The 15,368-nt window shown below is 55.1% G+C and overlaps 5 non-coding genes across 5 annotated transcripts; 1 reads left to right on the top strand and 4 right to left on the bottom strand.

Annotated features, from left to right (window-relative positions):
* Positions 1–3,494: 3,494 nt before the first annotated feature.
* On the bottom strand, positions 3,495–3,567 carry TRNAK-CUU. Its single transcript has one exon. It is a non-coding gene; the product is annotated as a tRNA-Lys (tRNA).
* A 6,962-nt stretch (positions 3,568–10,529) lies between these two features.
* On the top strand, positions 10,530–10,611 carry TRNAS-AGA. Its single transcript has one exon. It is a non-coding gene; the product is annotated as a tRNA-Ser (tRNA).
* A 1,816-nt stretch (positions 10,612–12,427) lies between these two features.
* TRNAI-UAU lies at positions 12,428–12,521 on the bottom strand. The gene is made up of 2 exons: positions 12,484–12,521; positions 12,428–12,463 (listed from the first exon to the last, which is right to left on the bottom strand). It is a non-coding gene; the product is annotated as a tRNA-Ile (tRNA).
* A 777-nt stretch (positions 12,522–13,298) lies between these two features.
* TRNAQ-UUG lies at positions 13,299–13,370 on the bottom strand. The gene has a single exon. It is a non-coding gene; the product is annotated as a tRNA-Gln (tRNA).
* A 1,633-nt stretch (positions 13,371–15,003) lies between these two features.
* Positions 15,004–15,076, bottom strand: TRNAF-GAA. The gene has a single exon. It is a non-coding gene; the product is annotated as a tRNA-Phe (tRNA).
* Positions 15,077–15,368: the final 292 nt, after the last annotated feature.

Genomic DNA, 15,368 nt, shown 5'->3' with positions numbered 1-15,368 from the left:
GCCATCTGCAATGGCCAGGGGCTGCGGCTTCTCCTCACCCCCCCCCCCGGTGACTGGGAGCTCCCGGCTCTGCCTGCAGTGTCTGAGCGCTGGGGGCTCCCTCTCTTGCCTTTGGCGGCTGAGGGCTGCCTGTGGCGGCTGGGAGCTCCAGGGGCTTCGGAGCTGCAGGGTCTATTTGCAATGACGTGGGGCTGCAGGGTCCTCACACCATCAATGCCTGTTGGGAAACCCTGGGTCCCTCCGCAGCGACTGGGAGCTCTGGGGTCACTCGTAGGAGCTGCAGGGTCCATACGCAGTGGGGTGGGGCTGGGGGGGCTCCCCGGCCACCCATGGCTGCTGGGAGCTCCAGGGTCTGCCTGTGGGAGCTGTGGGGAGATGAGGGGTTTGGGGTGGAGGAGGGGGCTCCAGCCTGCAGGATGGGGCCGAGGGATTCAGAGTGCAGGAGGGGGCTGTGGGTTGAGGCAGGGGGTTGGGGTCCAGGACTGGGTGATGGCTCTGGGGTGGGGGCAGGGATGATGGGTTCCAGGTGTGGGAGGAAGCTCTGGGCTGGGGCACGGGGGTGAGGGCTCTGGGGTGCAAGAGGGGGCTCTGGGTTTGGGGTTCAGGGCTGGGGCGGGGGGTGGGGGTGCAGACTTACCTCGGGCGGCTCCTGGTCAGCGGTGCAGCAGGGGGGACCTACTGGCCACTTCCAGGGCACAGTGCGGTGCCCTAGGACACGTAGGGACCAGCCTGCCTGAGCCCCGCAGCACCGCTGACCGGACTTATAACGCAGTCACCCCACTGGGAGCTCCAGGGTCCCCCTGTCCCATGTGGTACCTGGGAGCTCTGGGATCCACCCACAACAGCTGGGAGCTGTGGGGTCCATCCGTGGTGGCATGGGCCTGTGGGAGCCCCTTCCGACACTGGTGGCTGATAGCTGTGAGGCCCCCACCGGCCGACAGCTCCAGTCTTGCTGCCCCAGGGCTGAGGAGGAAAATGTCACTGAGATCTCTGAAAGTCACAGATTCTGGGACCCCATTTATATAATCTTAGCCTTAATCGTTGTTGACTGTCTCTCTCAATCTAGTGGTCTGCTCTAGCGCAGATGGGACAGGGAAGACAGAAGCTCACCCCCCAGCACAGGTTTGGGCAGAAATGGCTCTTGGGCTATTTGCTGTGCATGCAGAGGACTTGTCCAGGCTGGTGGAGCAGCTCAGCCAGATGAGGAGCTGGAAGAAGGAGACCTGAGCAGCCTGGAGATCACACTTTTTCTCCACAGCCACTGCCTATCAGCAGGATTCCTCCTTCTCCTCAGTGAGACCAAATCTAAGCACCTGGACAGCCAGTCCGTCCGCTTCCTGAGCCTCCCTGCCAAAGTCCTCCACCTGGCTGCAGAGAATTGTCTCACATCTTGCTGGGAACTGGACTTCTTGTGCCCAGAGAGTCTCGGCCCTATTCAGTAGAGGACCTGAGAAACACAGTGTCTGCCTTTTCCAAATAAGTGCTTGGAAAGGTTTTGTTTGTGTGGCCTAATGGATAAGGCGTCTGACTTTGAATCAGGCAATTGAGGGTTCGAGTCCCTTCGTGGTTGTGCAATTTTACCTTTGTGCTGAACGTCCTGCTTCCTTCAGGGCTGGAACCTCTTCTTGGCCGCTCAGGCCAATGCTCTGCCTTCAGCTAGAGCCCCGGGAAGGAGTTGGGGGTTGCGTGTCACAAAGGCTGGGGCATGAACCCCAGGTGCTTCCAGTCTCGCCTTTGCCCTTCCTGACTTGCCAAAGAAAATGGGCAGCTGCCCGGGCTAGAGTGTGGAGCAGTTTCCCTCTTCCAAGTGTGCGCCTGTCCCTGTGCTTGAGGGGGTTGCTACATAGCACCTTGGGAGCCTGGGTGTTTCTCTGCTTCTCGCCAGCTGGGGAAAAGCCTCTTGGGGTAAAATCTCCTGCCCCACTGCCAAAGTGAGCACCTGGAGTGGGAACGGTAAGAGGCCCCACCAGGGGGGCTGGCCCTGCTTTCCTACCATCTTCTGATGTTGGCCACAGAGCATCAGCAGCCGCCCCACATGCTGGTCTGTGGGTGGTTTTCACTGGGGGTTTGGCATGCCAGGGAGCAGGGAGCAGCCTGGCTGGGTGTCTCTGTGGCTGTCTGCTGGCCACGCATAGGCATGGTTCTCCCCTCCTCTTGCCCTGCCCTTGGTTGCTCTGTGGCTTTTAAACCTTCCCTTGGATCTGTCAGCACCAGCTGCCTCTGCTCTAGGTGCCCAGAGGAGGAGAGGTGTGTTGGGCTCCAGCCTGGGACTCTGCCTCCCTCCTGCCTAGCCCTGACTATGAAGCCTGGCCCTGGCCCTCCTTCCTTTAAATGCCATATGGGCAAGAGGAAGAGTGTGGCAGCTGCAGGTACAGGGACCAAAGTTGTGGGCATCAGGTGAAGCAGTGAGAAACAACCATATGATCAACCCACAGGACTCTCTAGCCAGACTGTTAAGCTCATTGAACCAGCCAGACCAAAGACCTATCTCCAGTGGGCATCAGTCACCCAGCAGGAGGGAAAAACCTCACTCTAGTTCATCCTGAGAGAGGGTAGCCAAGCACATTGAGCTCCAGGGGTTTGCAGCAAAATCACATATCTCCAGGAGGTCCCACTGACATTTGAACTCAGATTGCAGGATTGAAAGTCCTGAGTGCTGCCCATTACACCATGGGACCAGCTCTATGTGGGTGGCAGACATTGGGAACAAGGGGCCTGTCCCTAGAGCATGTGGCCACTGCCAGAGCAAGTGTCCAGCCCGTGGTGTCCCTGCAGCACAGCCAGGACCTGGGGAGGAGGCCTGGGACATGTGAGGGAGAGACTGTGACCTGCCCTGACCCTCCAGAGACGCTGGTTGTGATCTCCCTGTGCCACAGAACAGGGTGACGTGTTTTCCTTTCCCATCTTTCCTTGTGTTTTACATTGATTGCTGGGTAGTAAATGGTGTTCGCTTGAAGCACATGCAATGAGGAGTGGGTCAGGGAAGTGCCCAGAGTGGAGACACTGTAGCCCTGTTCAAGTGATCATGACAAGATTGGGAGTCATCAAACCCCCCAGGATTCCTGGGCCCAGCTTGTTGGGGTTACGAGGACTCTACCACACACCAGAGTAGAAAGAGCCTCCTTGGGGTCAGGCAGCCTCTGGGTCAGGGGGTGGGGACTCAGATCCTTCCGCCAGCCAATTCCACTGGGGTCTTGTAAAATCCAGGGAAGTTCCCAACAATAGCCAGAACAGACTCTCCTTACACTTACGGTCTGTCCTCATTGCTTCTCTCTCTCCCTTCCCTCCCCCTCTGGGCTTTCTCAGCACCTGGCCCCACAGCGCTTCCTGCCAGCCAGAGACACTGTGTTCTAGGCCTGCTCCTGCGGATGTGGCCTCTCTCCCGATTGCTAAGGAAAGGAACCTTTCCAGGAAATGGCCACAGCTTCTGGGAATCCAGCTGTGGCTGTGAACAGAATTTGGGTCCTGGCACACAAGGCTACTTAAAAGCTGAGCGCCCAGACAGGGGCTTGAACCCTGGACCCTCAGATTAAGAGCCTGATGCTCTACCAACTGAGCTACCTGGGCTTGTTGAGAAACATTTTCACCGTTCAGCACAAGAGTGAGCAGTCAGGCAAAAGAGAGGCAAAAAAAGTCCCAGGAACCCCTCCTCTTTCTGTTCAGCCACTGCCTGTCAGCAGGATTCCTCCTCCTCCTCAGGGAGACTAAATCTAAGCACCTAGACAGCAAGTCCGTCTGCTGCACCCCAATTCCCCATGCCTGAGCCTCCCTACCAAAGTCCTTCACCTGGCTCCATAGAATTACATCTCACGTCTTGCTGGGAACTCGACTTCTTGTGCCCAGAGAGTCTCCCTCCCCCCCTCAGTAGATGACCCAAGAAACACAGTGTCCACCTTTTCCAAAGAAGTGTGTGAAGTAGCTTTGCTCCCGTGTCTACGTGGTCTAATGACTAAGATATCTGACTTTGGCTCAAGTGATTGAAAGTTCAAGTCACTTTACGGTTGTATTGCTGCAGTTTTACCATTGTGCTGAAAGTCCTGCTCCCTTCGGGGCTGGAACCTCTTCTTGGCCACTCAGGCCAATGCTCCGGCTTCAGCTAGAGCCCCGGGAAGGAGTTGGGGGGTGGGTGTCACAAAGGCTGGGGCATGAGCCCCAGGTGCTTCCAGTCTCGCCTTTGCCCTTCCTGACTTGCCAAAGAAAATGGGCGGCTGCCCGGGCTAGCGTGTGGAGCAGTTTCCCTCTTCCAAGTGTGCGCCTGTCCCTGTGCTGGAGGGGGGTTGCTACATAGCACCTTGGGAGCCTGGGTGTTTCTCTGCTTCTCACCAGCTGGGAAAAGCCTCTTGGGGTAAAAATCTCCTGCCCCACTGCCAAAGTGAGGACCATGAGTGGGAACAGTCAGAGGCTCCACCAGGGGGGCTGGCCCTGCTTTCCTACCGTCTTCTGATGTTGGCCACAGAGCATCAGCAGCCGCCCCGCATGGTGGTCTGCGGGTGGCCTTCAGTGGGGGTTTGGCATGGCAGGGAGCAGGGAGCAGGCTGGCCGGGAGTCTTGTTGCCTGTCTGCTGGCCACACATAGGCATGGGCCTGCCCTCATCTAGCCCCGCCCTCAGTTGCTCTGTGGCTTTTAAGCCTTCCCTTGGAGCAGTCAGCACCAGCCGCCTCTGCTCCAGGTGCCCAGAGGAGGAGAGGTGCTGGGCTCCAGCCTGGGACTCTGCCTCCCTATCAAGCCTGGCCCTGGCACTGCTTTCTTCAAGTGCCATGTGGGCAAGAGGAAAGGTGTGGCCACAAGCACCAAACTTGGGGGCATCAGGTGAAGCAGTGAGAATCCCACCCACCAGACAGCCACAGCCACTTCTGGACCCCAACCAAAGACCTGGCTCCAGTGGGGAAGGAGTCACCCAGCAGGAGGGAAATGATTCACTCTTATGTAACTTTAGCGCCCTCGTGGCCAAGATGGAGTCTGCTCTGCAGGCAGCTCTGGCCAAGAGACAGCGCGCGCAGGAATGCAGCAGGAGAAATCCCTTCCACCCCAGGGGCACCTGTTCCAAACCCCCAGAGTGAACACACACACCCACAGGAAAAGCACAGTCTATATAACAAAGGGAGATATTTATTTACAGAGGGCTGGGAGGAGAAAAACAACAAGGGGAAATATAGGGGGAGCAGGAAAACAGGGCTGCATTCAAACCAAGGCCCCACGGACCCAGCGGTAGCACAGTCTGACAGGGCAGATACCGAGCAATGTGTCTGTACACAGTGTTCAGGAGGCCTGAGCAAAGTTCCAGTCCGGTGGTGAGTCTTGGGTGCTCCTGGTCGTCTTCAGCGCCAGTGAACTCTCCCCAGCAAACCCCTCCGGTGCCTCTTCTGCCGCTCTCTGCAAAGCCCCACAGAGCGGCCACCTCCCCACTTAACTATCTAACAGCCTCCCTCCTTATTCCCAGTGCGGAGTCACAAGCCCCAGTACTCACAGCCCCAGGCAGCTCCGGGCAACCGTGATACTGGGTCCAGCTCTGGCCTGTCCTTCTCGGGCGATTCCCCCCGGCACAGGACTTCTCCTGGCTCCTGTCCTGGGCTGTCCCCGATCAGGCTTGTCCTCCTCAGGCCTCCAGCAGGTTCTCTCTGCTTCCTTCCCCAGGGCCAGCCATGCTGCTCCCCTCTCTCTCCCTCCAGCTCCAGCCCTGCCCCCTGGAGTTTCCCTCCTTTTTTCTTACTCTCCCCCTCCCCCTTTGGGAAAAAGATTTAAAGGGGCCATGCTCTCTAGACCCCAAAGGGGTTACACTCTCCCCCCCCAAAAGAAATAATCCTTGATGTCCCCATCAAGGTAGACAACTTTAAGCCATGGATCCCCAGCAGGAGACCCAGGGCCCCCATTCGTCAGAAGCATTCCCATCATCCATCCCACAGGACCCCGAGGGGTGGAACAGGTTTCCCATGAGGCAGCTCGCCCCCCGTGGCACCCCAGGAAGCTGTAGGTCACTGGGTTCCCCTAAACGATCATACGTCAGCACACACCTGGGCTGTCCCCGATCAGGCTTGTCCTCCTCAGGCCTCCAGCAGGTTCTCTCTGCTTCCTTCCCCAGGGCCAGCCATGCTGCTTCCCCTCTCTCTCCCTCCAGCTCCAGCCCTGCCCCCTGGAGTTTCCCTCCTTTTTTCTTACTCTCCCCCTCCCCCTTTGGGAAAAAGATTTAAAGGGGCCATGCTCTCTAGACCCCAAAGGGGTTACACTTATATAGGTGGAGCTAGGAAAGCACTTTGAGCACCAGATCTTTACCACCCACTAACACAAGGTCCTACTGACATTTGAATTCAGATTACAGGATTCAGAGTCCTGTGTATTACACCATGGGAGCAGCTTGTGCTGCCATCTCTGGACATTGGTGACGCTCACAAGACTGGCTTGTGTAAGGGACTGTTGGCCCTTTACTAAAACTGAGTGGGTTTTTTTGGTTGGCTAGTTCCCAGTCCCAATAGAAGGGGGAAGGGTCAATGGGAAATCAGGACCCAGAGACTGACAGGCCCCTGGGGCAATGGTCACCGACTGGTAGGGAACAAGTGAGAATTTGTTAATGAGTAAAATTCCTGGTGAAAATTGGCAAAGCTGTGGAGAGTTTGAAAAGTTCCAGTGAATTTACACATGAAGATACAAACAGAGAGACAAACACACACAGAGAGAATGAGAAAATCACAGACTGCACAGGCCCACACAGACATAAACAAAAACTGAACCCACACAGCACACAGAGGCATATACCCATAAGGGAAAGCCACACAAAACATAGAAAGAACAAATCCACACCAAAAATACAGCAAAAGCCCACAACAGGAAACACAAAACCCACATACCAAAAGAATACTAAGCAAAAAACAATCTGCATGCAAAAATCCTACCCACACCCCCGCACACAAAACTATGCCAGGCATCCACCAAAATCACACAGGACCCACATGCACATCAACACGGCAGATGAAACCCCCCCCAACATAGAGAAAGCCAGGCAGGGTTTGAGTCTCACAGCGAAGAGGGTGAGCACACAGGTGGTTTGGGGAGCAAAGACTGAGGGGGGGTCGGGGCAGTGCTCTGGGCTCTGCCTGACCCCTCCTGACACAGGCGGCTGGTGGAGAGCAGAGCCTGGTAGATCTGTGGACTCTGCTCTGCCCTGCTCTCTGTAAAGCAAGGGGACCCGGTGTCTTCTGAGCTGCAATTGTATTTTCTGCAGGACAAAATGATTGGCAGAAGCCATTTGCTTAAAGGAAACTAGCGCTGTAGGGGAGGTTTGAACTCACAACCTCAGCATGACTCCACTCAGTACTGCTCTGTAAGTACTGGGCACTAACCCATTGCACCTCTGGTGCCTGAGTGAGTGTCTTTTCTCCTTGATTCATGGATGGATTAGGGGTTGAGGGGGGTTGCATTAGCTAAAACAAATCCATATTAAAGGCTGCAGGATGGCAGCAGCAGAGGTGGGAGCCTCCTTCCATGTGATAGAGCTGGTTCCCCCCTTCCGTTGCTGAGGGGAAGGTTGGTGCTTTGAGCCCACCCGGTGCTGGAACGTCCCATGGGTGAGATTAACGGGACTCTTGAGAAGAGAAGAGAAGGGAGGGGAAGTCTTTTCTATCCCTGCCTAGCTCCATTGGTCTCCTGTGGCCCTTTCGGCTCTCTGCTCCCCTGTTGGGGAGATGCAGAGACAAGCCCCCATCGGGGTGAGTCACCGAGAGGCTGTGTCCCATGGCGTGTGTGGGGGAGAGGGGGAGGGTTGGATTGGGCTCAAGGGGAGAAGGTTGTGTGTGACAGTGTGTGGGGGAGGGGGAGGGTGTGTTCCTTAGGATAGAAATAATGGAAAACACAGGGGCAGTGACAGTGGAGCCCCGTGTCTGAGTGTTATGGCCTGTGTGGTGCTGCCATTCACCTTCCCCTCCTATGGTCTCAGCTTTCATTGAATCCAGCATTTTTTCACCTGTCCTCACCACAGAGGTGTCCCACATGCCTCAGCTACTGAGTGTCCCTCTTAGAGACGCCGAGGACTGGAACTGATTTCAGCTGCTGGGCAGCTCTGCTAGGTCTTTATTCATTTGCACAGGAAAATGCTGAGTGTTTAAATTCATTTCAAACCCCTGCCCCCCTGCTGGGGATTGGGGTGCAGGAGGGGTGCAGGCTCTGGGGGGAGTTTGGGTGCAGAAGGGGTGAGAGGCTGGTCTCTGGGAGGGAGTTTGGGTGGGGAGGGGTTCTGGGGGCAGGCTCTGGGGAGTTTGGGTGCAGATGGGGTGAGAGGCTGTTCTCTGGGTGGGAGTTTGGTGGGGGGTGGGGGTCTGGGGTGCAGGCTCGGGGGGAGCTTGGGTGCAGAAGGGGTGAGAGGCTGGTCTCTGGGAGGGAGTTGGGGTGGGGGAGGGGTTCTGGGGTGCAGGCTCTGGGGGAGCTTGGGTGCAGAAGGGGTGAGAGGCTGGTCTCTGGGAGGGAGTTTGGGTGGGGAGGGGTTCTGGGGGCAGGCTCTGGGGAGTTTGGGTGCAGAAGGGGTGAGAGGCTGGTCTCTGGGAGGGAGTTTGGGTGGGGGAGGGGTTCTGGGGTGCAGGCTCTGGGGGAGCTTGGGTGCAGAAGGGGTGAGAGGCTGGTCTCTGGGAGGGAGTTTGGGGGGGGGAGGGGTTGTGGGGTGCAGGCTCTGGGGAGCTTGGGTGCAGAAGGGGTGAGAGGCTGGTCTCTGGGAGGGAGTTTGGGTGGGGAGGGTTCTGGGGTGCAGGCTCTGGGGAGCTTTGGTGCAGAAGGGGAGAGAGGCAGGTCTCTGGGAGGGAGGTTGGGGGGGGGAGGGTTCTGGGGGGCAGGCGCTGGGATGGAGTTTGCAGCGCTCTAACAAGGGTGAGGCGAGTGAGGCACTAGCCTCGGGCGTGCAAAGTGGAGGCGCAGCTCTACCCGATCAGCGGCGCTTCGGCGGCAGCTCTACTGCTGCTGCTTCTTTGGCAGCAACTGGGCGGCAGGTCCTTCCCTCCGACAGGGACTCAGGGACCTGCTGCCAAAGAGCCTGGAGCCGGCCCTTGCCTCGGGCACAAAAATTCCTTGTTCTGCCTCTGGGAGTTTGGGTGCTGGGTGCAGGCTCTGGGCTGGGGCAGGGGCGGGGGGAACAGGAGGAGGGGTGGGGGTGCAGGCTCTGGGAGGGAGTTTGGGGGGTGGGGGGTGGGGAAGGAGGGCGTGCAGACTCTGGGAGGGGCCGGCAGCCACTGGAGCGAGCAGGCAGACGCTGCTCAGCTCCGCTGCACTGACAGGGCCCCTGGGGGGGTGGGGGGTGGCGCCTGGGGGTGGCCAGTGGGGCCAAGGGAGTGACCTGGTCCCAAAACTGCTGGAGCCCCACGGGCGAGACCTGGGAACCAGGACTGCCAGCCAGACAAACACCTTTAAGAGGAGGCGTCCCTCTGCCTGTCAAAAACTGATCTTCCTCCTTCAGTTCAGTGACAGCCTGAATTGTTCCTTATCCCGCCAGAGCCAGAGGACTGAAAGCAGCAACATCAAACCCCTGTGTAGCTCGCAGGAATGGACATAAACACTCCCTGGTAGCTGAGGAGATGTTCAGCTTTGCCCTTGGTCAACTACAAGGCTAAAGGGAAAGAAGGTGGCGCCAGGTATAAAGAGTGAAACACGACACATCATAGTTATGCCCATGGTGGCTGCAAAATCTTTTGACGTACTTCTTCTTATCAGCCGTGTATTGTTTTCTCTGGAGCCTAGGCCTTGACCAAGAAATTTGTACTTTGCTAAAATAATCGACTGCCCCTGGTGAAGACAATGGACTTGACACCCACTGGGGTGTCCCTACACAGGTACAAGTACTAACAACAGTGGCTGCCTTTTAGCCATAGATTTTAATCAGGGCAATAAATACAACCCCCTGTTAAATCATTTCTCAGCCCGAGTCCTTCACCCACATTCCCTAGCGCATTGGGCCACCATGTGGACGTTTCATTTCTGACCTCAGTTTCACACAGAGACAAAATTTCCTTTGCACAGATCCATGAACAGGAAAACCTCCCTGTGTCTCTGGTCTGAGCCAGGGCATTCGATGCCAGTGAACCTTTTTCTCCTGCAATGGCGATGGTCAGACAGAGGGGACGTGGCACCTGCATCCCTGCCAGGGAGATATTGGCTCCGCTTTTTCTTTCTGCTGCTGTTGTTAGTCCATGAAACATCAGGGATAGAATGCAAGGCTGAGTTCACGCACCAGCCCTCTGAAAAATTTCAGTGCCCCAGAGAAATCCTGCCCCCTGCTATTGGAACGATGTGCTGGAGATTTGACTAGGAAAGGGACTGTCTGAATTGTCAGAGTGGGGAATGAACAACAATCTACAGCAATGTCGTTCACACAAACACACTCTCATGCTGCTCCAGCCGGAAGGGAAATGGGCAGGAATTCTCGCTGTTCAGCCAAGGACACACTTACACTGATGTGCAGCCGTGAGTGTGCTGGGGGAGCTGGTCTGAGCAAACAATTTGAAGTGACAATTCAGTGAGAACAAAATCATCATGCAGTGAAATGGACACATGTCAAGTAGTTGTGGCCGAGTGGTTAAGGCGCTGGACTAGAAATCCATTGGGGTCTCCCTGCGCAGGTTCGAATCCTGCCAACTACGCAAGCGCTGCGCTGTTGTTGTTGTTGTTGTTATTAGTGCCTGAGCATCCATAGTGCAAACTGGAGATAAATCTACTTTCACTCTGTCTACACTTAAAATGCTGCTGTGGCACCTGCTATAGCACTTTGGAGTAGACAGTGAGTGGAGGGATTTTCCCATCCCTGTAATAGCTGCATGGACAGAACAATTCTTCCTTTTCTTTAGCACTATCTAACGCAGGCTTAGGTCACCTTAACTATATGGGTTTGGGGGGGGTCACATCCTGGGAGACATCGCTTTGCCAGTTCAGTGCCCAGCGTACACCAGCCCTTAGATCCCTCTGGGTATTTCAATGCAGGCACTGACCTGTGAGAGGAAAACATCAGCTCACAAACACAGAGACTGAATTTCCCACATTTAATCTCGCTGCACTTTCCAGAAAGTCACAAAATTCAATTCATTCTTGCTAGGACAGAGAAAAAATAAGTGATACTAAGTTTTTGGCTTGATTAAATAAAATTAAGTGTTTAATTGATATAGTAAAAATCTGTCCTGATTCCTCTAACTAACACCATAGCGTGAAATAGGAACAGAGACAAATCTTGTCAGTGACGACTAATTTCACAAATGATCTTCCCATTATTAATTTCCACATTGCCCCTATTGGAGGTCTGGGCATCTCCAGTGTCATTGCTCTGCGTTCACCAGAATTGTTCTTGGACATTTGACTTCCTCTGCGGCATGGGGCTCGGGTCACTTGCTGGAGGATTCCCTGCACCTTGAGGGCTTTAAGCCACAATTTGAGGACTTCAATAACTCAGACATAGGTTAGGGGTTTGTTACAGGAGTGGGTGGGTGAGATTCTGTGGCCTGTATTGTGCAGGAGGTCAGACTAGATGATCATAATGGTCCCTTCTGACCTTAAGTCTATGAATCTATGAATCTAGTCCCAAATTTGGAAAACTGTGCAGTTCAGAATGTGAATAGTGACCCCGTCTCCTTCCTGCACCTGCTCTACATTGCTCCACAGCAGCTTCTCCACCTGCAGAGTCACCCCAGCACTGCAGTGCAGCCGCCCAGGGTTCAGCAGGGGCCCCTGGCAAGGACAGTGGGTGCAGCTAACAGCCCAGTGTGCCTGGCCCTGAGGCAGCTGTAAAAAAGCAACACTCCCCCCAGAAGTACAGAGACTGAATTCCCCAACTTTAACATCATGACCCCCTGTAGAAAGCCACATGTGTCAGTTGTATTTTCACAGGGAGATGCAAAAATCAAGTGACCAATTTTTAAGTTGAGTAAATAAAGTTGAGGAGATAGTTATTAACCTCACAAAAATATACTAAAGATCCCTCAACATAACACCTGAAGGTGAAATATGAACAGAGACAAACCTTGTCAGCAAAGGCTCATTTCCCAAACGATCCTCAAAATGTTACTAATTCCCACCCCTCCTCCACAGGAGCTCTGTGCAGTGTCACTGTTCTGCAGGCAGCTTCCCATTCAATGCTGTTGTGGGACATTCCCAGGCCTGGAAATGTACCAACGACAGAATTTGAAGAGCAAACCTGGCTCCCCGCACCAGGCGGGATTTGAGTGTTTTGTCCCTGTCACTTAGTCTGTGTCAATAGTACAGACGCCAGGGGCAGGACTCCAGGCTCTGCTTGAGGGATCCTGGCACAGGGGGTGGGGGGGAGAAAGGATGGTAGATTCTGACCTGGAGAGGAGGTAATAAGTGAAGGGGGCATTTTTTATTAGCCCCCTCCTGAGGGTCCCCAGGGCTTAAATTCTACATTCCACAGGCCAAATGAGGGGGTGACACTACTTGGTTAATGAAAACCAGTGCTCCAGGTGAGGTTTGAACTCACAACCTCAGCATAGGTCCTCTCAGCACTGCCCTATAAGTACTGCACGCTAACCAATTGCGCCACTGGAGCACCTGTTAATTAGGATTCTCTGAGACCCCTAGGTTGATACAGGCGACGGGTGACCCCAAAACATTCTCAGTGGAGCTGAGAGCAGGTAGCGACAAGTGTTGTACTTGGTGGGGTGGATTCTTCTTAAGGCTTCCAGGCCCCATTTGACCCTTTTGTTCTTCCCTGTGTAATAACAGAGCTGGTTAAGACTCAATGGAGAGTCTTGCTGCAGACCAACTGGTCTGAAATCACTGGTAACCAGCTCTAAGCATTAGTCCTGCTTTGGGACAGTGTCTCTCATGCAAGGAACTGCCCAGTCTGCGCTAGCAGTGAGGCTCCCTCACTAACAGCTGAAATCAGGGAGAGCTGTGTGAAGTGCAGGGCCCCAGGGGTGCCTGAACAGGGGGGAACAACACCCCAGGTGCCCAGAGGAGGAGAGGTGCTGGGCTCCAGCCTGGGACTCTGCTGCCCTCCTGCCTAGCCCTGACTATGAAGCCTGGCCCTGGCCCTGCTTCCTTTAAATGCCATGTGGGCAAGAGGAAGAGTGTGGCAGCTGCAGGGACCAAAGTTATGGACATCAGGTGAAGCAGAGAGAAACAACCATATGGTCAAACCACAGGAATCTCTAGCCAGACTGTTAAGTTCTAGGACCCCAGCTTATAGCCACCAGCCAGACCAAAGACCTATCTCCAGTGGGCATCAGTCACCCAGCAGGAGGGAAAGAATACTCAGTCCAGTTCACCCTGAGAGAAACACATGGGGCTCCAGTACTTTGTAGCAAAGCAGCATATCGCCACAAGCTCCCACTGAGATTTGAACTCAGATTCCAGGATTCAAAGTCCTGAGTGCTGCCCATTACACCATGGGACCTGCTGCTATTTCATTTTCTAGACCCCTGTGACTCTTGGCTGCTTTGCACTCTGCACTTATTGCTTCCCACCATCAGCTTCCTCTCGCGGGACTCTCTCTCCTCCTCCAGCAACTGTGGTCCTGCACTACCGGATCCGTGGGTCCTGCCCTGAGTCCCTGCATCCCCCTGCTTTGTCTCCATTCCCTGCAGGCTGCAAAAATGTCAGGGGAGTCTGCTCCTCCCTTCACTCGATGCTCCCGCTCATATCAGCCAACTGCAGCCTCATCTCCTGGAACTCAGCCAGCTGTCACTTGATCCGGTCGTACAGTCACAGGCTGACTGGCTCCCCTGCCTGGATGCTCTTGTGGAAATCCCACAGATGACACTGCAGGACTTTGCACTGTTGGTTTCTTTAATGTTGTGGTATTTCCCCAGCCGCCGGAACAAAGCCGCCAACTCCTCCCTCACCGACTCCCACCAATCCCCCTGGTTGCCATAGAACCCTCTGATGCTTTCCCGTTCTGCCAACACCACCAGGCCTCGCCCCCCTGCTCCTTTATCTTGCAAGCTCTGGATGTTCAGCTTCCAATGTCCTCTGCCCTGGGTCAGGGAATTGCCCACATTGAGCACACGGTGAGAGCTGCGTGATCTGAACTGTCCATTGGCACCACCCTGCACTGGGCTGTCGACGTGCTCTCCTTCACGGAAATCCGGTCAGTGCGACTCCTGGCCTGTCCCCGCAGAAAGGTGTATCCCCTCTGCGGCTGGTGTGAGCTCGGGTCAGAGGAATAGGAGGTTACTGCCCACCCTCCACTGGTTCCACTGTGGAGAAACACGTCCTCTAAGCCGACCTCGCTATAGACCTGCACCAGGTAGTGCTCATCGTAGAAGAGTTTCATCTGACGGTTGGGAAAACAGGACCAGCAGTCCTCAGGCCGGTGCGACAATTGAAATCCCCCCCGACACCAAACACCGTGCAGTCTAGAAGAAGGGAGCCAGTTCCTTCATAGAACTTCCCTTTCATGCCTTAATTGGGGACCATACACACTAATATAGCAGTAACCAGTGCCATGGAGCACAAAGCCACCAATAATGCCCTCCCTGGTCCGAGCTCCACCACCTTCTGTACTCGCACCATGAATGTGAAGAACAAGACTCCAACCCCATCATTCTTCCCTGGCCTGGAGGACCAGAGAGATGGGCCCTTCCTCCAATCACCCTCTGCCCATCAAGCTACCCTAGAGTTGTTAATGTGCATTTCCTGAACACCCACCATGTCCAAGCCCAGCTGCTCCAAGGCACTGAACATCAAGTGCCTCCTCCTGGGCCCCCAACTCCCTTCCACACGGCCACTTTCACACATGCCCCTTCCCTGGTACTGCCCTCCCTCAGCTGCACAGAAGAGTTTTCATCCCCTATACCTGCCTGTCACTGCCCAGCACCCCCTTCCTGCCATATTGGGTCCACCAATAACTCACTTAGGAGAGACAGCTCCTGTCCCTCATTGTTAAATGTCAGGCCAGCCCATTAGGGGCAGAAGCCCACAATATCTTTTCCTACTGGAGAGCCCAAGCTCAGGGACTCACCTTGGGTGCAGGCACCACTGGGCTTCTAGAAAACAAGCTGCCCCTGCACAAAGAGGATGAAAGCACCTGCCAAAGCCTGGGATTGAACCAGGGACCTTTAGATCTTCAGTCTAATGCTCTCCCAACTGAGCTACTTTGGCAGCTGTATGCCAGTGTTTTGGCCTGTTGCTTCTCTGCCCGGGATGTTTTTGCAGCAGTTGCACACAAAAAGGACGTCATTGGGAGGTGCCCATGAAGACAAGACTCGCTTTTGCCTGCCTTGCTCAGCTTGACTTGCTGCCTCACCCTGTTCCTGCCCTAGTGCCCGGGATGACCTGGTGGTGGAAGGGGACTGGGGGCCAGTGGCACGGGGAGGAAGTTGAGCTGGACCCTGAACTAGACTAGACCCTGGCAGTGAGAGTCTGGCCACCACTTGCCACCCCACCCTGTTGT

This window comes from Mauremys reevesii, linkage group 23 (genome assembly GCF_016161935.1).
Source record: "Mauremys reevesii isolate NIE-2019 linkage group 23, ASM1616193v1, whole genome shotgun sequence".
Lineage (NCBI taxonomy): Eukaryota > Metazoa > Chordata > Testudines > Geoemydidae > Mauremys > Mauremys reevesii.
Note: the sequence above shows the minus strand (reverse complement) of the source record. Positions and strands in the feature narration are given on the sequence as shown.